Source organism: Neophocaena asiaeorientalis, unplaced genomic scaffold (genome assembly GCF_003031525.2).
Source record: "Neophocaena asiaeorientalis asiaeorientalis breed wild unplaced genomic scaffold, Neophocaena_asiaeorientalis_V1.1 scaffold116, whole genome shotgun sequence".
Lineage (NCBI taxonomy): Eukaryota > Metazoa > Chordata > Mammalia > Artiodactyla > Phocoenidae > Neophocaena > Neophocaena asiaeorientalis.
Window position 1 is genome coordinate 3,333,199 of NW_020174561.1, and position 24,247 is coordinate 3,357,445.

General features: G+C 36.0%; 1 protein-coding gene across 1 annotated transcript in view; it reads left to right on the plus strand.

Annotated features, from left to right (window-relative positions):
- Positions 1 to 23,587, plus strand: part of SLC13A1 (solute carrier family 13 member 1) — a 111,838-nt gene extending 88,251 nt beyond the window's left edge. Inside the window, exon 16 of the mRNA XM_024757789.1 lies at positions 23,214 to 23,587. The gene's annotated coding sequence lies outside the window, so the exon portion shown is untranslated. The remainder of the gene's footprint in view (positions 1 to 23,213) is intronic.
- Positions 23,588 to 24,247: the final 660 nt, after the last annotated feature.

Consider the following 24,247-nt stretch of genomic DNA (forward strand, 5'->3'; position numbering starts at 1 on the left):
TGGTCTTTAGCTTTCTTATAGGTCGTTTGTTTGTTTTCAGGTTTTGGTACTAGAGTAATGCTGGCCTCAGAGAATTAGTTAGCAGTCTCTTCAATTATCTGGGAGAGTCTGTAGAATTTGATTCCTTTTAAATTTATTGAGATTTGTTTATGAAAGAATATCTTGGTATATATTACATGTGCCCTTGAAAAGAATATATATTCTGCTGTTGTTGCGTGGTGTGTTCTAGAGTGTCACTCAGTCAAGGTGGTTGATAGAATTTTCAATTATTCTATATCCTTATTGGCTTTCTACTTGTTCTATCAACTACTGAGAGAGGAATGTTGAAATCTTTGCCTGTAGTTGTGGATTTGTCAATTCTCCTTGCATTTTTATCTGGTTTTGCTTTATGTTTTTTGAAGCTCTGGTATTTGATTAGTTTGTAAACATTTAAGGTTGCTATATATTCATTATGAGTATATGCCTGTATCACAATACAGTGCTCTTTTCATCAATGTTGATATTCTTCATTCTGAAATACACTGATATTAATGTAACTATTACAACTTTTTAAAATTTTATAATGGTATATCTTTTTCCATCCTTTTATTTTTAAACTACTTGTGTCTTTATATTATATTTAAAGTGGGTTTCTTGTAGGTAAAATATAATTGATTTTTAAAAAATTTTATTCATTCATTTATTTATTTTTGGCTACGTTGGGTCTTCATTGCTGTGCGCGGGCTTTCTCCAGTTGCAGCGAGTGGGGGCTACTCTTCGTTACAGTGTGCGGGCTTCTCGTTGCAGTGGCTTCTCTTGTTGCGGAGTGTGGGCTCTAGGCACGCGGGCTTCAGTAGTTGTGGCACATGGGCTCAGTAGCTGTGGCTCGCGGGCTCTAGAGCACAGGCTCAGTAGTTGTGGCTCATGGGCTTACTTGCTCCGTGGCCTGTGGGATCTTCCCGGACCAGGGCTTGAACGTGTGTCCCCTGCATTGGCAGGTGGATTCTTAAGCATTGCACCACCAGGGAAGTCCAATATAAATAATTTTGTTTTCTTAGGTTTTAGTCAAATATGACAGATTCTGTCTTTTGATTTATGTGTTTAAGCCATTTATAGTTAATGTGGATTTGGTATGACTGCACTTAATTCTACCATCTTTCTATTTGTTTTATTTGTTCTTTTTTTTTTTTTTGCAGTACGTGGGCCTCTCACTGTTGTGGCCTCTCCCATTGAGGAGCACAGGTTCCGGACGTGCAGGCTCAGCAGCCATGGCTCATGGGCCCAGCCACTCCGCGGCATGTGGGATCTTCCCAGACTGGGGCACAAACCCGTGTCCCCTGCATCAGCAGGTGGACTCTCAACCACTGCGCCACCAGGGAAGCCCTGTTCTCTTTTTTGTTTTCCTCTTGTACTACCTTCTTTTGGATTAATTGACCATTTTTGTGATTTAATTTTATTTCGTTTGTTGACTTAGCTACCATAACTTTTTGTGGTTGTCTAAGAATTTATAGTATATATTTTAACTTATCACAGTTACTTTAAGTAATATTATATCACTTCATGTGTATTATAAGACTGACAAGAGTTCATACCTATAGCTCCCTTCACATCTTTGTGTTCTTTCCTCATGTGTTTTATTTCTACATATGTCATAAACCTCAAAATGCATTGCTATTGTTTTTTATTTAAACAGTAGATTATCTTTTAAAAGATTAAAAAATATAAAAGATCAAAAAGTGTCTTATATCTTCCCATATTCTTCTTTCCTTTCATATAGGCTTGTTATTTCAATTAATACCTGTTATAACTTTTATTCTTTTAGCTTTGTAAGTTTGAAAAAATCTCTATTTTGCCTTCATTATTGAAAGATATTTCCACTGGGAATACAATTCTAGATTGACAGTGTTATTTTACTCAGGAATTTAAAGATGTTGAAAGACTTCTGGTTTATATCCTTTTTGTTGAAAAAATGTGCTTTTATCCTTAAGTTTGTTCTTCTGCATGTAATGTGTATCTTTTCCCCTCTGGCCGCTTTTAAGATTTTCCTTACATGATTTTATGCAATTTAATTGTCAGGTAACTTGAAGTCATTTTCTTTATGCGTCTATGTGTTTGACATTCATTAAGTTTCCATGTATTTGTAGATTTTTTAAGCAAATTTGGAAAACCTTCATCCATTATTCCTTAAAATACTCTCTCTCACCTCCTTTTCTTCAGGGACTACAATTACACACATATTTGGTTACTTGAAATTGTCCCAGAGTACACTGAACCTCTGGGGATTTTTACCCATTTCTTTGTCTGTGTTTCATTTTGAATAGTTTCTATTGCTACATGTTTAAGTTCACTAATTCCCTCTTTTGCAGTATCTATATTAACTTAATTCTGTTAATTAACAGAATTAACTTCTGTTAATTCTATCAAGCATATTTTTTTCATCTCAAACATTGTAATTTTCAACTCTAGAAATTTGATTTGGGTCTTATATATTTTTCCTGTTGCTACTCAGCATACTCATTTTTTCCTCTACCTTCTTGAACATATGTAATATAGGTTTCATAACTTTTGCTGTTCTTGTCTACTAATTTTATCATCTCTTTCATTTCTGCCTCCATTCCTATTGTTTGATTCTCCTCTCTTTTAAGAGCCGTTATTTTTGTTCTTTTTCTGCCTGGTAATTTTTTTCAATTGAGGGCCAGGTATTGCTGATTTTACTTTGTTTAATACTATCTATATTTTTATTTCTATAAATATTATTGAGTGTTATTCTGGGGCACAGTTATTTGTAAACAGTTTGCTCTTAAGATTTATTGGGTAAGACTAAAACAACCTTTAATCTAGGACTGCATTTGCCTCACTGCTGAGGCAATACTTTTCTGAGTATTGTACTTGATGTTCCATTAATTTTGAGGTTTTCCACTCTGATTGGAACGTGCATTATTCTCAACCCTGTGTGACCCTTGTGATCATCTCATCTAATAATTTTGAGTGATTATTTCCTTATCCTGAGGTAGTTTTCTGACAGATATGTGTTGATCAGTATTCAGGAGAATAGGGGACAGAATTTCTGAAGCTCTTTCTATCTGTGCATGTCTCTCCTTTCTGGTACTCTGCCCTGCAAACTCTAGCCACCTGTCTTCCCCAGACTCCCAACTCCATCTGTTCAACTTAGGTTATCACCAGACTCTGCCTGGATTCCCCTTTTTGTGAGATGCTGCCTGGAAACTCTCCCCATGCTATGAGTTGGAGCAATAATAGGACTCAACTATTTCCTCCCTTTCAGAGACCACTGTCCTGTTTTGCCTGATATCCAATGTCTGAAAACTGTTATTTCATAAGATTTTTCCTTTTTTTAAAATTGTTTCAGACAGAAGAGTAAATCCTTTTCCTAATGCTGCATCTTGCCAAGAGTGGAGGTCTCTAGAAGAGTCAAATTTAATCATAATCATCTTCTCCCCCTAGTAAACTTGGAATCAGGACAAGCTGAGTTAATTGGATGGTTCTGAAGTCTCCAATTTTAATCACTGGTGTGTAGTGCAGATCTTAAATAAGAGAGTAAAGACTGGATAAGGAGCCTATCTGGTGGTATTGGGAAGTAGAAAAGGTTCTTCCGTGAATGCAATTTTGAATTTGTTGACCTTGAGATTTACTCAGCACTTATGAGAGAGTCAAGAAGAACTGACTAAATTCACTTAAATAATCCAAATGTGAAGCTGAGGACAGTGGTCAGATCTTCACTTTTAGCTTAAAATATAATATTTCTATAAGATGAAATGAGTCCAGAACATACAAAAAAATGTGTAAGAAACTGTTTTTTCTTCAACTTCAACACTATGATAGCTACATAATATTCATATCCTAAATTATTTGATATTTATTGTATTTGAAGTATAGTTGTACAAGGTGTTAGTTTCAGGTGTACAGCAAAGTGATTCAGTTATATACACATATTTTTTTTTCAGATTCTTTTCCCTTATAGGTTATTACAAAATATTGAGTATAGTTCCCTGTGCAACACTATTACCAAACCCAGGTCCAGTTGCTCGCCGCTCAAAAGCCAATACTCGAGAGACGAGTATTGGTAGGAAAGGAAAGGTTGCATTGTTGTGGAAGCCAACAACCAGGGGATAAGGTAGACTCATGTCCAAGAACCAACTCCCAATTGACACTCAGGGGGCAAGGGGATTTTCAGGGGTGTATTGGCAGAGGGAGGGGGCAGAGCAGCAGAGTCAGCTCTAAGAGTCATCTCTAAATCAGTAATGTGGTGGTCTAATCAGCATCATTCTGAGGCCAGTTCTCGGAATTCTATGAAATGGAGTTGCTTCTGTCATGGCTACAATTTGGTCATCTTCCTCCACCTGGTAGGAGCTTTGTTATCTGCAAAACAGCTCACAGGATATGGCTCAGAATATTATCTATAGCCCTTGAGGAGTAACTAAAGGTCCTTGACTTTGCTTAATGACTAAACTATTATTATTTTGTCTTGTGTAAAGACTTAAGAGTTTAAAGTAAAACTAAGTTCTAAGGCCAAGGGGGTGCTTACAATACAGTAGGTCCTTGCTGTTTACCTATTTTATATATAGTAGTGTGTATATGTTAATCCCAAACTCCTAATTTATCCCTCCTCCACCTCTCTCCTCTGGTAACCATAAGTTTGTTTTCTATGTCTGTGAGTCTATTTCTGTTTTGTATATAAGTTCGTTTGGATCACTTTTTAGATTCCACATATAAGCAATATCATATGACATTTGTCTTTCTCTGCCTGGCTTACTTCACTTAGTATGATTGTCTCTAGGTCCATCCATGCTGCTGCAAATGGCATTATTTCATTCTTTTTTATGGCTGAGTAATATTCCATTGTATAAATATACCACATCTTTATATATTCAGAGAAAACCATAATTTGAAAAGATACACACACCCCAATTTTCATTACAGCACTATTTACAATAGTCAATACGTACAAGCAACCTAAATGTCCACTGACAGATGAATGAAAGATATAATTTAAAATTATTATTTTAACTCAGAACTCAAGATTTCATGGCCATATTTGAAAGTATGTTGGGACAGATATAACATACTTTCTTGTTTTATCTAAAAAGAATTAGGGGATGTAGAGGTTTAAATCTTGGAAAAATTGTTTAGAAAATAATTCAACCTCAAAGTCAGTTCAACCTGAGGAGGCAGGTCTCTGACAGAAGCTACAGTCTGACAGGAATATTTTATTTTCACAGTCACAGGGCTTTTTGTGGTTCATCTAACAAATGTTAAATGAATAATAAATAATGGCAGGTTATTCCTCTGGATCTGGGAAGTCATTTTTACTACAGTCCTTGACTTTCCTCTCCATAAACTTTTAATCTCCATCTCAGCTGGGAAAGTAATTACTTCTGGTCAGAATTTGGGGTCTACTGACTGTTTTCCAGTCAGAGTTGGGGATCTACTGGGTGTGAACAGTCCTGTCCTCAGGGAATCTGGTAGGTTGCTTTGGGATGCCCTGATCTTCCTCCATATAGAACCTACTCATGGGTCCTCCTTAGAGTTTGAAAAGGGCCAGAATCCATCCTCAGAACTGGAAGTCGACATTCTCTGTTATTGCAACTGTAGTTGAGACTATATGTGAGATTTAATGTGCTAGATAATTTATACTTTGAGTTAAAGCCAGCTTTATAGTTAATATATTTCTGAAGGCTAGTGTCACTTATATTTACTTCCCTATTTTTTTGGAAAGCCAGAACTGTGAGGTCATAAAGAACCTCAGTCTTCCCATGCAGAAGGAAGTCTCACTGGCCACTATTTACATTCCATCTCCTCCATCTGTTTTCTTTATCTTCATATATTCACTTGACTAAATACTGTAAGCAAAGAAACAAAACTCTACAATTTCCTAAAGCGCTTTTGAGCATTTCTAGTAGTTTACCTTTTAAAATCTGATAGTAGTCAAGTACTCTACAAAATGTAAAGCAAGTTTTCAAGAAAGAATATTTTAAACTAGTAATCCTTGGTATTTCTCCTGGAAAAACTTATATGGAAAGCAGACATGATAACTAAACACTGAAGTACTAGTTGCTATAATGTGCTATACTGCATCTTGTGCAAACTCTTCTGAATCTATTCGCCAAACATTATGGATATTGAATCAGTACTTAGGTGGTTCTGTGGATATAATAAGAGCATTCAAAGACGTTTAAAGTAGGCTTTAAATTTTTTTTTTCAGTGACAAGACAGAGCCAGACTAGTGTACCCAACTTTGAGACTTATAATATAGATACAGTAATCAAGACTGTACAGTATTGGCAAAGGAATAGACACATATAATTGATACAGGATAGAGAAACCAGAAGTAGTACCACATAAATATACCTAACTGAACTTTGACTAAGGTAAAAAAGCAATTCATGGAGGAAAGTTGGATTTTTAATGAATGATGCAAGAGAGGTGGACATCCACAGATAAAAACAAGAAAACAAAACAAAACAAAACTGTGACCTTTAAGTTCGGTACCTTATACAAAAATTAACTCAATATAGATCATGGACTTAAATAAATACTTTAATGTAAAACATAATATTATAAAACTTTTAGAAAAAAATATAGAAGAAAATCTTCAGGATCTAAGCCTTGGCAAAGAGTTAACAGACTTGACGTGAAAAGCATAGTCCACAAAAGCAAAAACTAATAAATTGGACATCAAAATTTTAAACTTTTTCTCAGCAAAAGACCCCATTAAGTGAATGAAAATACAAACAACAGAATGAGAGAACATTTTTGCGAACCACAGAGACTAATATTGATAATACACAAAGAACTCTTAAAACAATAAATAAACAATCCAATTAGAAAATGGGCAAAAGATATGAAGATATACTTCACAGAGGAGCATATACAGATGTTAAATAAATACATGAAAAGATGCTCAACCTTACTATCCATTAGGTAAATACAAATTAAAACCACAATGAGATATTACTACACAACTGTCAGAAAGGCCCAAATAAAGAATAATGACAACACCAAATGCTGGTGAGGGTGTGAAGAAACAATCACTCAGACAGTGCTGGTGGGAATATAAGTGGTACAAACTAGTCTGGAAAACAGACTGGCAATTTCTTGACAAAAAAACTGGACATGAAACTACCATCTGACCCACCAACTGCAATCCTGGGCATTTATCCTGAGAAATGAAAATGTAAAATGTTTTTCATACAAAAACCTACATACGAATGTTTATAGCAGCTTATAGTAAAGTCAAAACTTGGAAACAACCACATGTCCTTCAAAGTGTGAATCATTAAGGAAACTGTGATATATTCATACCATAGAATATTACTCAGCATTAAAAAAGAACAAACTTTTGATACATTACAAACTAAAATGAACCTCCAGAGAATTATGATGAGTGAAAAAAGGACAGCATGAAAGTTGGTATGGTTGTAACAGGGCAACAAGAGCAATCTTCATGGGGATGGAACTGTTCTGTATCTTGACTGTATCAATGTCAATATCTTGGTTGTGATGTTTTCTACAGTTTTACAAGATGGGGAAAACTGGGTAAAAACTACAGGAGACTTCTTTGTATTAAGCATGTGAATCTGTAATTATGTCAAAGTAAAAAAGCTTAACTTAAAAAATACATTTTTAAAGTATACAATGTGATGATTTGATTTTTATATACTTTGTGGAATGACTACCAAGGTAGTCATTTATCACCTCACATAGTTAACTTTGCCTGTGCATGTGCGCACGTGTGTGTGTGTGTCTGTGTGTGGTGAGAATGCTTTTTAAAAAGTAATAAAAATATACATTTTTGAGTGTCAAGACAGACAGGAAAAACTCATACCTATTGAGAGTACTTAAAATGTTACTTCCAGCTATTCCTGAGGCAATAGGATGTCTAATGTCTTTAAAATATCTTCAACTCAGGCTGCAAATATTTCGTGTACCCTTGTACTTTGTCTACATCAATGGAGAAAACATAAAGAAGACTGTAGAAAGCTTGAAGGTTTGCAGAAATTTTCCTGGACATTCAACCTTACTTATTAATTGCTAATTACAAATTATAGCCTTCCATCTTTGCTTTTCACTGAGCCTTGGGTCCTTTTAAGATCTCAGTTCCAGTAGGATTCTTAAAGTGTCTCTAGTGACACAAGTTGGCCAGGTATGCCTTCAGAGTCTCTTCAGTATTGGTGATGTTTTGCATTAGTAAAGTGTTAAGCGTTTTGTGGAGCAGCTGTAAAGATTTATTTCTTACATTGTTCTAAACCCTCTCTCTACAAACAGTAAATTATGATAAAAACAAATGTGGAGATGGCAGATGCTGTTAACAGATTGGCTCTTTGAGATATCACTTTCCAGCTACACCTGAGCTTTGGTAAACTGAAGAGATGGAAGCAATACTCCGCACATGCAGGAGTGATATTGAGCCTCATTTTTCTCTTCCAATTTTTATCCTTCACAATCCATCTGCTTTTCATTTCTACTATCTGAATGGCTGATGGAGTACCTTTTTTTTTTTTTTTTTTTTGGTCTCCTGGCCCCTCACACCATCTGCTTTTCATTTCTACTATCTGAATGGCTGATGGAGTACCTTTTTTTTTTTTTTTGCGGTACGCCGGCCTCTCACCGTTGTGGCCTCTCCCGTTGCGGAGCACAGGCTCCAAACGCGCAGGCTCAGCGGCCATGGCTTACGGGCTCAGCCGCTCCGCAGCATGTGGGATCCTCCCGGACCGGGGTACGAACCTGTGTCCCCTGCATTGGCAGGCGGACTCTCAACCACTGCGCCACCAGGGAAGCCCTGGAGTACCTTTTTAAAGGACTCAGAATGTTAGTGAGTGAATTGAAAGATGCATCACACCATAATTGCATGTTCTCAAGGAATTTTCAGATTGTTCACTTTCATTAGAGTCTGATTAAGTGCCCCCTCAGAGGCAAAGCAACAATATCAGAATTATCAAAGCAATCATCTCCAGTATATCTTCTAACTCTTCTCCATGAAGAAATGTCAGCTTGTGAATTAGGAGATTTTCCAAAAATTTCTTGTTGACATTTTCTAATCTCTTTAAAAAATTCTCTTTAAAAAATATAACAAATGGGGCTTCCCTGGTGGCGCAGCGGTTGAGAGTCCACCTGCCGATGCAGCAGACACGGGTTCGTGCCCCGGTCCGGGAAGATCCCACATGCTGTGGAGCGGCTGGCCCCATGAGCCATGGCCGCCTAGCCTGCGCATCCGGAGCCTGTGCTTTGCAACGGGAGAGGCCACAACAATGAAAGGCCCGCGTACCGCAAAAAACAAACAAACAAACAAAAAAAACAAATGATGATTTAATAGTGCCCTCTGTCTCTCAAGTATTGTTCTGAATCCTACAAAAGTACAGGAATTCTTGGAAGAGTTGGAAAACCAGCTATTTCCCCTTATTCAGAGGTTAGAATTAGCTGTGGGCTGATTCAGCCCATTGTATCAATACAAAGCTTAATTCCAAAGCAAGACCTTGTGAGAGGTTCTAGGATTTCTTCATGAAAATGCATCATATATATTCCTATCCCTCTTAGGAAAAAATATTAAAATCAACCATGCTCTTCTGGAAAAGACCATTTAGTCCACATTTTCACTTTTTGGATAAATATGAGATCATAAAGATCTGATATGAAAAGCTCATTCATTAATCAGTTGATTTTAAGGAAGATATACCAGGCTGATGTTTTGATTGTATGAGTAGAGTTGTGGAAGGCTGAGGGTGGGGAAGTAAGGTGAAGAGAGACTTAATTAAAGATTGCAGTTGGAAGATTTTTGTACAATCTTATCAAAATATTATTAAAATGCCTTTGTATATAGGTTAATTGCCAGAGTAGAATCGTCTAATTTAAGATTAGAAAAGTAAAGAGTTAAACTAATTCAAAAAGATACATGCACCCCTATGTTCATTGCAGCATTATTTACAATAGTGAGAATATGGAAGCAACATAAATACCCATCGACAAATGAATGTATACACATATGTACATACGTATGATGAAATTCTACTCAGCCATTAAAAGAGAATGAAATCTTGCCATCTGTGACAACATGGATGGAACCTGAGGGTATCATGTGAAGTGAAATAAGTCAGATGGAGAAAACCAAATATACTGTATGATCTTGCTCATATTTGGAATATAAAAACCGAACAACACAAAATGAATTGAAAAACAAAAACCAAACCAAAAAAACACAAATGTACAGAGAATAGACTAGTGATTACCAGAGGGGAAGAGGCAGAAGCAAAAGGAGTAAAGGAAGTCAACTGTATGGTGATGGATGGAAACTAAATTTTTGGTGGTGAGCACACCGTAGTGTATACAGAAGTCAAAATACAATGTTGTACACATGAAACTTATGTCATGATATAATGTTATAAACCAATGTCACCTCAATTTAAATCTTTTTTTTCAATAAGGTAATAAAGAAAAACCAGTTAAGAGCCTGGTTTTGGAGTAAGAAATACCAGAGCTTGAATATTACCATTTTCTAGTTGCATTATTTTGGCCCAGTTATTTAACTCTTTAGGTTTTCCTGACTGTAAAAGATCATAATAATAGTACTTAACTATTAGGATTATAAGATATAATGCATATATTTCGTTTTTAGGAAGCTCTTTTAAATAAAGAATCCTTACAATTTTAGTATTGTTCATAAAATGAGTTTTTGCCTATATGAATAACTGCTTTTACTCAAGAGAAGGATTAGGGATTCAAATACTTTTTTGAATCCTCTTGATAATTTCTGTTAATCTGTTTATTCCTAAACTTTTCTCTGGACTTCCTCCCAAGAAGGATTTCAATTGGATTACAGCTATTAAAATAAAAGAGAAAAATTTTAAAAGAAAACAGAGGAAGAAAGAGCATAGAGAAAATAAATGTGGGAAAATCAGTCTAAGCTAAATATATTATACTGCATTTATGATACTCCCCATATTGTCATGTGCCTTTCTACCTTGGTGATATAGAAGATCCCATCGTTAATGATATTATTATAATAATTAAGCTCCTGAACTGTTTCTTAGAATGTCCTATAATAAAAGCCCATAGAATAATGACAAAACATCATTTATGAAAGCAGGTCTTGTTATGAGCTGGGGTGGAGGAGGGGGTAGGGGAGGTGAGGTGACATGCAGTAAGGGTAGAGTGGGGGAGAAATGCCACAATTCTGTTTCAGGTGTCTGATATGTGACAGGTTTGACTCAATGTTTTATCTAGAGAATGAACATCACAGTCTTAGGAATATATTCCATGTATATCAATCCTTTTAATCTATTTTTAATTTTTAATTAGGAAACACTCCAAACATAAAGAAAGGTACAGAACATAATATTAACAACACGAGTGTATTTACCATCCCATGGACCCATTGTGCAAATTTTAAAACTTAATAAATTAATTAAGAAATAATTATAAATTAATAGTTTTAAGTATCTGTTCCATATATTTTCCCAAAAGAAATAAACAACTAAACCCTCCCAACTCATTACTGCCCGCAGAGGTAATCACAACCCTCAATTTGGTATGTATCATCCCATCTATGCATGATTTCATACTTTTTATACATTTGTATGTGTGTAAAAGCAATTTATAATACTGTGTTTAGAGTGTTTTAAAAGTTTTAGACTCCCTCTTGAGAGAACACCAGAATCACAACTAGCTGCTGGACAATCATCAACAGGAAGACACTTGAACTCACCAAAAAAGATACCCCAAATCCAAAGACAAAGGAGAAGCCACAATGAGACAGTAGGAGGGGCACAATCACGTAAAATCAAATCCCATAACTGCTGGGTGGGTGACTCACAGACTGGAGAACACTTACACCACAGAAGTCCACCCACTGGAGTGAAGGTTCTGAGCCCCACATCAGGCTTCTGAACCTGGTCCAGCAACGGGAGGAGGAATTCCTAGAGAATCAGAATTTGAAGCCTAGTGGGATTTGATTGCAGGACTTCGACAGGACTGGGGGAAACACAAACTCCACTCTTGGAGGACACACACAAAGTAGTGTGTGCGTCGGGACCCAGGGGAAGGAGCAGTGACCCCAGAGGAGGCTGAACCAGACCTACCTGCTAGTGTTGGAGGGTCTCCTGCAGAGGCAGGGGATGGCTGTGGCTCACCGTGAGGACAAGGACACTGGCAGCAGAGGTTCTGGGGGTGCTCCTTTGTGTGGGCGCTCCCGGAGTCTGCCACTGGCCCCACCAGGGAGTCTGGGTGGGCTCCAGTGTTGGGTTGCCTCAGGCCAAACAACCAACAGGGAGGGAACCCAGCCCCACCCATCAGCAGTCAAGCTGATTAAAGTTTTCCTGAGCTCTGCCCACCAGAGCAACAGTCAGCTCCACCCACCACCATTCTCTCCCATCAGGAAACTTGCACAAGCCTCTTAGATAGCCTCATCCATCACAGGGAAGACAGCAGAAGCAAGAAGAACTACAATCCTGCACCCTGTGGAACAAAAACCACATTGACAGAAAGATAGAAAAGATGAAGAGGCTATGTACCAGATGAAGGAACAAGATAAAACCCCAGAAAAACAACTAAATGAAGTGGATACAGGCAACTTTCTAGAAAAAGAATTCAGAATAATGATAGTGAAGATGATCCAGGACCTCAGAAAAAGAATGGACGCAAAGATCAAGAAGATGCAAGAAATGTTTAACAAAGACCTACAATAATTAAAAAAACAAACAAAGATAAACAATACAATAACTAAAATGAAAACTACACTAGAAGGAATCAATAGCAGAATAACTGAGGCAGAAGAACGGATAAGTGACCTGGAAGACAGAATGGTGGAATTCACAGCTGTGGAACAGAATAAAGAAAAAAGAATGAAAGACAGCCTAAGAGATTTCTGGGACAATATTAAACGCAACAACATTCACATTATAGGAGTCCCAGAAGGAGAAAAGAGAGAGAAAGGACCAGAGAAAATGTTTGAAGAGATTATAGTCCAGGAATAGCCAAAGAACTTGAATAGCCAAAGCAGTCTTGAAGGAAAAAAAACGGAGGAATCAGACTCCCTGACTTCAGACTATACTACAAAGCAACAGTAATCAAGACAATATGGTACAATATGGTACTGGCACAAAAACAGAAAATGATGCAGCAATCCCACTACTGGGTATATACCCTGAGAAAACCATAATTCAAAAAGACACATGCACCCCAATGTTCACTGCAGCACTATTTACAATAGCCAGGACACAGAAGCAACCTAAATGCCCATCAACAGACGCATGGATAAGGAAGATGTGGTACATATATACAATAGAATATTACTCAGCCATGAAAAGGAACGAAATTGGTTCATTTATTGAGACGTGGATGGATCTAGAGACTGTCATACAGAGTGAAGTAAGTCAGAAAGAGAAAAACAAATATTGTATATTAACGCATATATGTGGAACCTAGAAAAATGGTACAGATGAACCTGTTTGCAGGGTAGAAATTGAGACACAGATGTAGAGAACAAACGTATGGACACCAAGGGGGGAAGCAGGGGTGGGGGTGGGGGTGTGATGAATTGGGTGATTGGGATTGACATGTATACTCTGATGTGTATAAAACTGATGCCTAATAAGAACCTGCTGTATAAAAAAATGAAATGAAAGCATAAATTTTAAAAAGTTTTATAAAATTATTAGTCTCTGGGTATATTTTTACAATATATTTTTCTTAGTAACTGTATTCATATATGTAGATCTAGTTTATTCATTTTAATTTCTCTAAAGCATTAGGTTTTATTTTAAAGGACAACATTATCAATTCTCCTAATGATGGACAATATATTTTTTCCTAGTAATAACCTTGTACATGGCTTGTTGTGCACATGGATGAGTTTTTCTAGAGATCATTGTAATTGATATTGCTCAGTTCTAGAGTATGGACACGCCCAATTTTACTAGATATCGCCTAGCTGCTTTCAGTAGTGGCTGCAGTCATTTAATACTCCTGACAGCAATGTATGAAAGCTTCTATTTGTCCACATCGTTGTCAACATTTATTGTTAGATATTTCAGGGCTTGCTATTCCCATAGAAATTTTATCTTGATATTGCTTTAACATTTCCCTAATGTGTTGTGAGGCTGAGCATCTTTTCATATATTTATTAGCCCTTGGAATTTCACATTCTTTTGTCTGTAAATATATTTTCCCTAATTTTCTGCTATTTCTTTTTAGTATTTATTTATAGTAATTCTTTAGATAATAATCATTCTTCTGGTTGGCAGATTGTTTTTATTTTTAATCTTTTCATGACGTATTATCTTTGAATCGACTGTTAATTTTAATATAGTAAAATGTGTTTTTTCCTTTAGCATTTGTGCTTTTTGCCTTTTTTGCCCCTATGGATATACTCTATGCAATTTACTTAAGAAACATGTCCCTGCCCACAATGTCATAAAGCTATTCTCTTATGTTTTGCAGCAATGCTCATACATAAAATTAGTTTATAATTTTTTTCTTTTTTTTGTATGTGTCCAATCTTACTACTAAGGTTATATTAACCTGATTATGTGAGTTGAGTATCTTTTCCACTTTTTCTATTCTCTGGAATCATTTATCTTAGGTATGGATGGTCTTTCTTCCAAGACTTGAGAAAAACTGACTACATAAATACTTAGAATTTCCCCCCCAACATTTTATTATGAAAATTCTCAAATAAACAGCAAAGTTGAAATAATTTTAGTGAACATCCCTGCTCCTACCACCTAGATTCTACCATTAACATTCTACTCTGCTTGCTTTACCACACATCTGTCTCTCCACCCCTCTATCCAACTATACTTCCAGTAAGTAGATTTTAAATGTTGATTCTGCTTTAATGTTATAAACCAGTACAAATTTTTAAAAATTTTGTTATGAGTGACTTTCACTTTAGTTTTCAAAATTATTGGAGTAAAGTTTTTAACATGATCCTCGTTATTTGTCTACTGTATTTCTCCCTCTGCCCCATCTGTCTTTATTGTTTTTACAAACTGATTGATCATGAACTAGTTCACAAAACAAGTCTCAATAAATTACAACAAATCAATTTTAGACAATGTTTTCTGACCACAAGGCAATAAAATTAGTAGCTAATAGCAAAAAGGTAGTTCAAAATAACACCACTTGTTTCAAAAATTTAAAAACCTTTCTAATAAATTTTAATACAACATGAATTATATACTATGTTGTCGTATATGTTGTATATGTTCAATATGTTACTTGCCAGAAACACCTTTATGCTCTCTGCATTTATTGCTACCATCCGATTTGTGATTATATTCAATATGCATTTTCTTTTGTACTACATTTGCTCAGATCTCATTTTATGCACTTTAATAAGATTCTACGGTTTTATTCTTATAGGTCCCATGCTGGTTTTATGTTATTGACGTTATCATCAGCAGAACAATCACTTTTCAGCTGAGCTACTCTTTCTGTGGAATTCCATACAATGTTCCACCAATTCACCATAATCAGTATATGCCTCCCTTCACTCATCCCAACATGGCTAAAAACTGTCATTCCATCTGTTCTTGCTGGCAGATGGCATGTATCATTGATTTTTCTTACTTAGATTTCTGTTCACATTCAGATTGCCTATTCTTTCTCTGACTCTGGAAAGGGGTTGCTTAAAGAACATTTGCTGGACACAAAGAATGACCGTTGTGCATTTCTCTTACTGGTGCTGGTATCTCAGAAAAATATATTCCTCTTATAAGTAGATAGGTTTTCCCTCAGATATTTCCCCCTGTTTAGAATCAGCAACATGAGCACTTCTGGACTGAGAACACTGCACTTATGTTTCCTTTATTTGGTTAGTCACAAGATACTTATTAGATTCAAAGCCGTACTGGGATTTAGCATTAATAAAAACAGTAGCTCACACTTACTGAGTGATAATCGTGAAGCAGGTATGGTTCTAGGGGATATACACGTACTTAATCTCATATTTGGGATGTGTATATTTTATTTCACAGTAATCATAATAACACTTTTCATTTTCTTCCTACAGTGAGATATATCTGATGTTTGTCTTCCCAATTTGTTAAAGGTGGAAAAATTAATTTAGTTCAGATTCAATGTCAGCAGGGTTAGTGATAAACAAGTTTTCATCATTTTCCTCTTGCCCTTACAGTTAAGATTAAGATTGCCTCAACATATTAGATTAACATAATTTCAGTTATTATTTGCATAGGCTATGGAAAAATATGCAAAGTCAGTGAAACAATTTATTATCTGGCCTTTAGTACACTTAAAGTCTCGCCATTGACTACAGAAGATTATGAATGATCTTCACAATTGTTTTTTATTATTTACCTTCTCCATTCATTTGGTGCTGTTTACTAAAGCTATATTCACTGCCGTTGCATGCTTATTTAATGGTTTTTGTTCATGTTCAAACAGATGAGGGCAAAGTACATGTATAGTCCTCATATGTTCTGTGGAGACGGGATCTGGCTTTACTTTGTTTTCCCAAAAGCTGAGATCTCCACTAGAGGATTGTTTCTTAACGCTGGTAACTATGTACTTGCCTTTCCTTTTTTTAATTGCATGATGTATCTACAGGTTATAAAACCAAGGGATCCAGGGAGGCTTGCCCTTCATCGTTTCTATTCTGGGCAAAAACTCCTTTTTCCTAATCACTAGAGAGGTAAGTGTTTGCCCTCAGTCAGGATCTGCCCGACTTCCAGTCCTGTAAAACTTAGTGAAGAGGACAGGGGTCCCTCCACTAACCATTACTGAAGAGAAGGAGTAAAACAACGAACAAAACATGCAGCCTTAACAAGCATTAGAATTTCTTATTCTAGGAGATCCTGCTCTCTGTTACACATTTGCTCACTTTGAAGAATTAGTTTAATAATTCATCTTTGAATAGATTTCCTTCTCCCTTCAATATAAATCAGGGTTCTCAAAAACAGCGCTATTGACATTTTAGTCCAGCTAAGGTTTTTTTTTGTGAGGAACTATCCCTTGCATTGTGGAATGTTTAGCAGCATTTCTGGCCTCTACCTTCTTCTAGACCCCAGTAGTAAATGCCCTCCATTTGTGGAAACCAAAAATATCTCTGGACTTTGTCAAATGCCCCTTGGTGGGCAAAATTACCCCCAGTTAAGAACCACTGATATACATTATATTTAATTATGTATATATTTAATTGCAATTATAGATAATATAAATCTAATTTACAGAAGATAAATAATTACAGAAAACAGGGTAGCTATTATAACAAAATATGGTTGAAATTTTATATTTAAAAGCAAGTAGAATATTTTTAAATTGATCATATTGACAAAAATATTAAATAATTTATGACTAAGAACATTGCGTTATAGCCACCAGGGCATAACAGCTAGCTGTTAGGCATTTGTATTATAGCAACTAAGATGCACTACTCATTCTTTCCTTCAGCAATTTTGGAGTGATTCCCTTGCTCTAGAAACTGTGCAGAGGACAGAGATTACAGAAATTAAAACAGTCCCTTTCTTCAAGTAAAATGTTGTTGACAAAGATAGTTTTTCTAAGGACATAATGTGCATAAATTTAAGGAATATAAACATAGTATGAGGTAGATAGTGAATAAAAGTTTAATTCAAAATTCTGTCATTTTCTCAGCTTTTGCCAAACTATGTATTTTGCAGGTGTCAATAAAAAAGTAGGGACTTCCCTGGAGGTCCAGTAGTTAAGACTTTGCCTTCCAGTACAGGGGGTGCGGGTTCGATCCCTGGTCGGGGAGCTAAGATCCTACATGCCTCACAGCCAAAAAACCAAAAACAAAAAACAGAAGCAATATTGCAACAAATTCAATAAAGACTTTAAAAAAAATAAAATAAAGTTTAAAAAAATTAAAAAGGAAAAATTCCCTAATCTTATTTAGCAAAAGGAAAATTGTTGTAAGTTCTCAAGATTTAGTAAACCTTCTTTCTGCGTTTTCTATTGTTATTCAAATGAAATTAATAAAAACTTGCCACTTAAAAATTTTAGGAGTCTGTTTTAATGCCTAGATAACCATGATTTGAAATTGGCTTATCATTTGTTCATGTTCATATATGTTTCTTCAATTTCTGTATTTCCCTTAATATGTATTCAAAATATAACACGATAATACACATATTTCATTCATTTCAATGAATGCAGAAAATTTCTTTGTAAGAATATACCATGAAGTGTTTGTTTCCTCCACTGATCTACACTGAGAACATTTGCCGTGTTTCCTTATCATAAATGATATTGCAATGAAAAGCCTTGCGAACTTGTGTGAGAATTTCTGTTCTGTAGACATTTAGTGCTATGTGCTTGTCTTCATCTTCACTGCATATTGCCAAGTGACCCTTGAAAGTAGTTACATCAATTTCAACTCCCACCAAAATTATTGGTAATTTCCCTCTCATTCTTTGCAACAGTTAATAATTGCAATTTTCCAATAAGTCTAGCCAATCTGATGGGTGGATAATTAGTATTTCATTATTTAAGTCTGTATTCCATAATTACTAATAACAATGAATATTTTTAATTTCTTCTTCTATGAATTGCCTGGTCATATCTTTTTCTGATTTATTTTTCCATTGAGTTGTTTGACTTCTACTTGTTAATCTGTAGAGTTTCTTTCTATATGTATATTCTTGCTTGTAATTCTTTGACATTTGTTTGAGTTGCATATATCTTGTCCTGGTGAATGACTGTCATTACCCTTTGCTTATTTTGTTTTCTATCATATTGAAGTTTTTAGATTTAACCCCTCATTTAAATTAGCTTTAAATTCCAGTTAATTTTTATCAAATTAATCTTTTTCTTTTGTTTTATTCCATATGTATCTAATTTAAGAACAGCCTTTCCTACTCCTCTATTACAAAGTTATTCCCTACAACTTCCTTTAAAATATTTGTTTTGCTTTTTGCATTTGTTTCTAATCCATCTGAAATGTAATTGTAAATACTGAGACTAGGAATCTATTTTTAACATTTCAGTATGTGTAAACCTGTTGCCCCAGGAATATTACTTAAAAGGTCTAACATTTCCCCCAATGATTGGTAAAACTACCTTTTTCACACGCCAAATTCCATTATGAGAATAATCCCTTTGTGGGGACTGTATTCTCTTTCATTGATCCTTTGGTCCTAGTTGTTTAAAATAAAGCTTTAGGGGCTTCCCTGGTGGCGCAGTGGCTGAGAATTTGCGTGCTAATGCAGGGGACACGGGTTCGAGCCCTGGTCTGGGAGGATCCCACATGCCGCGGAGCAACTGGGCCTGTGAGCCACAACTACTGAGCCTGCGCATCTGGAGCCTGTGCTCCGCAACAAGAGAGGCCGCGCTAGTGAGGCCCGCACACCACGATGAAGAGTGGCCCCCGCCTGCCATAACTAGAGGAAGCCCACGCACAGAAACGAAGACCCAACACAGCAAAAATAAATAAATAAATTAACTCCTATCCCCAACATAAAAATAAATAAAATAAAGCTTTAATAAAGGTTTTAAATAAGCTTTATTTTTAGAATAGTTTTAGATTTCAGAAAACGCAAAAATAGTATAGTGTTCCCATATGGTTTGCACATTACATATATATTAACACCTTCATTAGTATGTTATTAACACCTTCATTAATTAGTATGATACATTTGTTACAATTAATGAATGAATATTGATACATTATTTACTGAAGTTCATTCTTTAGTCAGATTTCCTTAGTTTTTATTTAGTGTCCCTTTTGTGTTGCAGGATACCATAGGGAGGACCACATTACATTAAGTTGTCATCTCTCCTTAGCCTCCTCTAGTTGACAGTTTCTCAGATTTTCTTTGTTTTAATGATTGTGACAGTTTTGAGGAGTATTGGTCAAGTATCTGGTAGAATGTAACTCTACTGAGATTTGTCTAATGTTTTTCTCATGATTAGACTGGGGCTCCATAGACTTTTTTATCTACTTGGGTGCCTGACTCTCCCCAGAAAGCTTCATTGTGTGAGTAATACAACTTTTCATACCCCATTGGTGCTTGTGTGGATTATCAGCCAGACATGTGAACCAGATTTGGGAGGGAAAGGGGTGAGGAAAGAATTAATCCTGCTTCAGTGATGTGGTCACCACAATTATATTGTTCATTAAAACAAATTTAGACTTTGAATTGAGGTTCTAAACTGCACTCCAGTGAATGTTTACAGAATAACTTAATATTCCTTCAAATTTCTCAACAGGATATCAATTATGAGCCTGTGCTGATAGTTTTTGTGTTTTACCTGTCTGGCTTTCCCCTATGGTCTAACGTGATACTCTCCCTGAGATAATAGCTTTGCTTTTAGTATCTTGGTATTCAATGTAGCTTGAATTTATCTTGTGCTGCTCTAAGAAAGAGATATAATTTTATTTTTTTTCTATATGGATAACCAATTAATTCAATCCAATATTGAATGTTCCTGTCTTTCCCCCCTGGTTTGAAACTCTGTCATATAAAAATATTTCCATATACACTGGTGCAATACCACCCACGGACTCCAAGAATTGCTTCTAGCTTAGGATCCATGTTTCAAAGGGTCTTTTCCAGTTCCCATCCAGCCATATCCCTTTCTATGGTGAGAGGAGGTGGCCAGGCAAAGGATCTGCCCACCCAGAGCCCATGTTCCAAGTTTAAGCCTATCTAGTGGTAGATATTTTGGATCCCAGAATTTTCTGCCCAACAATTCTGAGCCTACTTATGGGGCCTGCACAGTCTGCTTCCCTCAAAGGCAGACCGTACCACCAATAAGCATGAGGCTGGCCAAGTGGAAGCTGTCTTGAAGGATTTGTGGAAAGATCTTGGATGTACAGGCTAAGGCCCTACTGTCCACACAGATAAGTGCATGAGACCTTTGGGAATGGGAAGAGAACAGGGCTGGGCAAAGGCTTAGGAGCTGGAGTCTGAGGCCTGCTTTTCCTGCACCATCACTTTCTTTCAGAGAACTCCAGGGATCCAAGAACCACAAATTTAAACTTGCCTTTCAGGTCATTATGAAGGTTTACATGTCAGGGTAAAAATCTAAAACATTTTTTCTTTAATTGTTTGCTAGCTTGATTAAATATTTAAACATGTGATATACGGACCTCCATTTGCACCCTCGTCCTAGGTCCCACAAATGTTAGGTGTGTCTTGTGTGTGTTTCTAGGCTTTCTATCATGTTTCATTGGTCTATTTGTTCTTATTCCAACAGCACACTGCCTTAATCAAAATAACAACTAATCAAAAGAGCGATTCCTCTACCAATTTTGTTCAAAATTATCTTATTCTTGTCTTTTTGTTCACCAATATGAATCTGGGGGTCAGCTTGTAAAGTTCAAAGAAAGTCTCCTTTAAGCTATCACCTTAAAAAAATAACTGTTTTATTCTCTTTTAAATGTGAAAGCTTCCTTTTAGCCAAATTTATGAATTTTATCATATTCAAACTCCCTCACTTTAGTTCTGTCGTAACCTGTAAGTCAGTGGTTTTAGATCAGAGGCGATTCTGCCCTCCCGGGGACATCTAGCGATGTCTAGAGACACTTTTGGCTGTCACAACAGAGTGAGGAGTGTCGCTAGCATCTATTGGATACAGGCCAGGGATGCTGGTAGACATTCCACAGTGCACAGAACAGCCCTCCACAACAGTCAGCTTGACCCAAAATGTCAGTAGTGCCCAGGCTGTGAATCTTTGCTCCACATAACACAGGGACATGTAGCGCCCATCATGACACACACACACACACACACACACACACAAGTGTGTGCGTATGAATGTATTATAATCAGTACTTAGCTAGCTACTTTCTTACTCAATGCCCTTTATCTGAGAATCTCAAAGCAATTTACCAACATTATCTTGGTTTTTTTTTAAAGGGTGATTCTATCCAAATTTTGAATTTTATTTATTTTTTTGTATAGCAGGTTCTTATTAGTTATCTATTTTATACATACTAGTGTATATATATCAATCCCAATCTTCCCCAATATTATCTTTTTAATCCTGATCCAATGCTCTAGAAATAGGTGACAACTTGATTATGCTTGTTTTTTAAATTCAGAGATAGATTATGTGTTTTACCAGTGTTCATCACAAAAGAAAAAGTAGTGAAAAACATATTTCATGAAGTTCTGTGTTTCAGCTATTTTGTGGTAGTTGATCGTTTCTTCCTTTCTTCTGCTTATAAAAGTTGGACGACTTTTTTTTCAGGCAAAAATACTTTGCCTTCTTTTTAACATGCTACTGAATTCTAAGTACCTAATTCTCAGCAACAGAAAGGAATCTAGTTTTAATACACATTTTAAAATTTTATTTGGGCAGGTAGAAATATGTTCATGCTTTAATGAAACTCTAAGGAAAACTTTTATTTAAAAAACTGTAGTGTTTTAGTAATTTAGAATCCTCCAAACAAACTGATATTGTAAAGGAATCACTAAACTAATCAGGATAAAACAATGCCATTAGGTTTTAGACTTCATTTCTAAGCTTAATGTTTGAAAGCAAAACATTTTGCAGTAATTCTGAAGGGATTATTATGAAATCATTTGATGATTCTCAAGGAATCATATATCTGGATGTGGCTACAAAAGAATATTTCATGCTGAGGTTATTGGTCATAAGGGCAAGTCCATCATCCTTTCTCTCATAGCTGGTAGGTGGAGTTATACTTGAGAATATGTCATGGTTAATTTTATATGTCAACTTGGCTGGGCCATGGTGTCCAGATAAGTGGACAAATATTTCTCTGGATATGTCTATAAGGTGCTTTTGGATGACAGTAACATTTAAACTGGAACTCTGAATAAAGAAGATTGCCTTCGATTATGTGGGTGGGCCTTGTCCCGTCAGGTAATGTCCTGAATAGAACAAAAGACTGACCTCTTTTGAGCAAGAGGGAATTCTACAGCAGATGATCTGTACATTAGAACTGCAAAATCGACTCTTCTCCGGGTCTCTAGCCTGCCAGCCTACCCCACAGATTTCAGATTTGCCAACCTCAATAATCACATGAGCCAATTCTTTACAATAAATTTCTTTCTAAATTACATTCACACATCCTATTGGTTCCATTTCTCTGGAGAACCCTGAATGATACAGTATGTAAAGAAATGATTTATGATGTATCAGCAATATGTAGAAAGATGGATTGATAAACATATACCTTGATCTAAGCAGAATTATACACAGTGTTGAGTAGCCAGTTGTGTTTTCTTTTATTCAGACTATTATTTTACACACTTTTTCATCTTCTCTACTCTCAGATCCCAAATATGTGCTGTGAGTACCACAAACATGCTGAGATAAATACTACATATTCAGCCCTCCTTCCTTCCCGGACACATGGGAAACTAAACTTCCTAGGAGTTCTTGCAGTTAGGCAGGCCAGTGTGACTGTCTTGGACAAAGAAATGCGAATGGAAAGGACTATGTCACTTCCAGGGTGAGGGAGTGAAAACCTCCCTGTGCAATTCTCCAGTCTCCCCCTTCCTCTACTGCAGCAAACTCTGAAAGCTCATGTCGAAATGTCAATGCCCCCCGCCACTTAATCAGAGTTTTTGAGTTTTGGAGCAGATCCTGCCTCTGTCCAGCTTTGAACATGTAACTTGATGCAGAATAAACCTTTATTGTATTAAACCACCAGAATTCATGGCTAATGTTTTACCACAGCATAACCTAGTTTATCCTGACTAATATATATGCCAGTGTTTCCTTGCTGGCATTATATAAATACTGCAAGGAAAGCTGATTGCAACTATATCCTAATGAAACATGGTTGGATTCTCTAAAAGAACAATAAGTTGAATACAGAACTAATATAATAAATAATTAATACAATAAAGTTCTAATATTAATATTACCACTGTTATTTGATGCTTTGACTGAATTCAGATGTATTTAAATCAGTTTTTGAGTATAGACACAACTCTTCTGTCTCACACTTTTTCTGACATTGTCCAAGTAATTTTAATTCCCTGTGCCACTATTTTCTTACCACAATGGTGTAAAAATTAGGAAGATAAGTTTTTGAACAGTGTAAGCTTCTCAAAAGAAAGTACTTAACAAATAACATCACAAGTGTTATTTGAGGCTGATCTTCCAGCACACATACAAATACAGAAGTGGTGGTTACATAATTTTAGACCCATAAATGTATCACAAGGTGACACAAATTGACATTACATACCTGACTTATCTTTCTTCTACTTCCTCTCCTTCTAGAAATGATAAAACACAGATATCACAATATTTCTCTAGTTCCTGAACTAGCCTTGCCACCTACATGGAAGGAAGATTT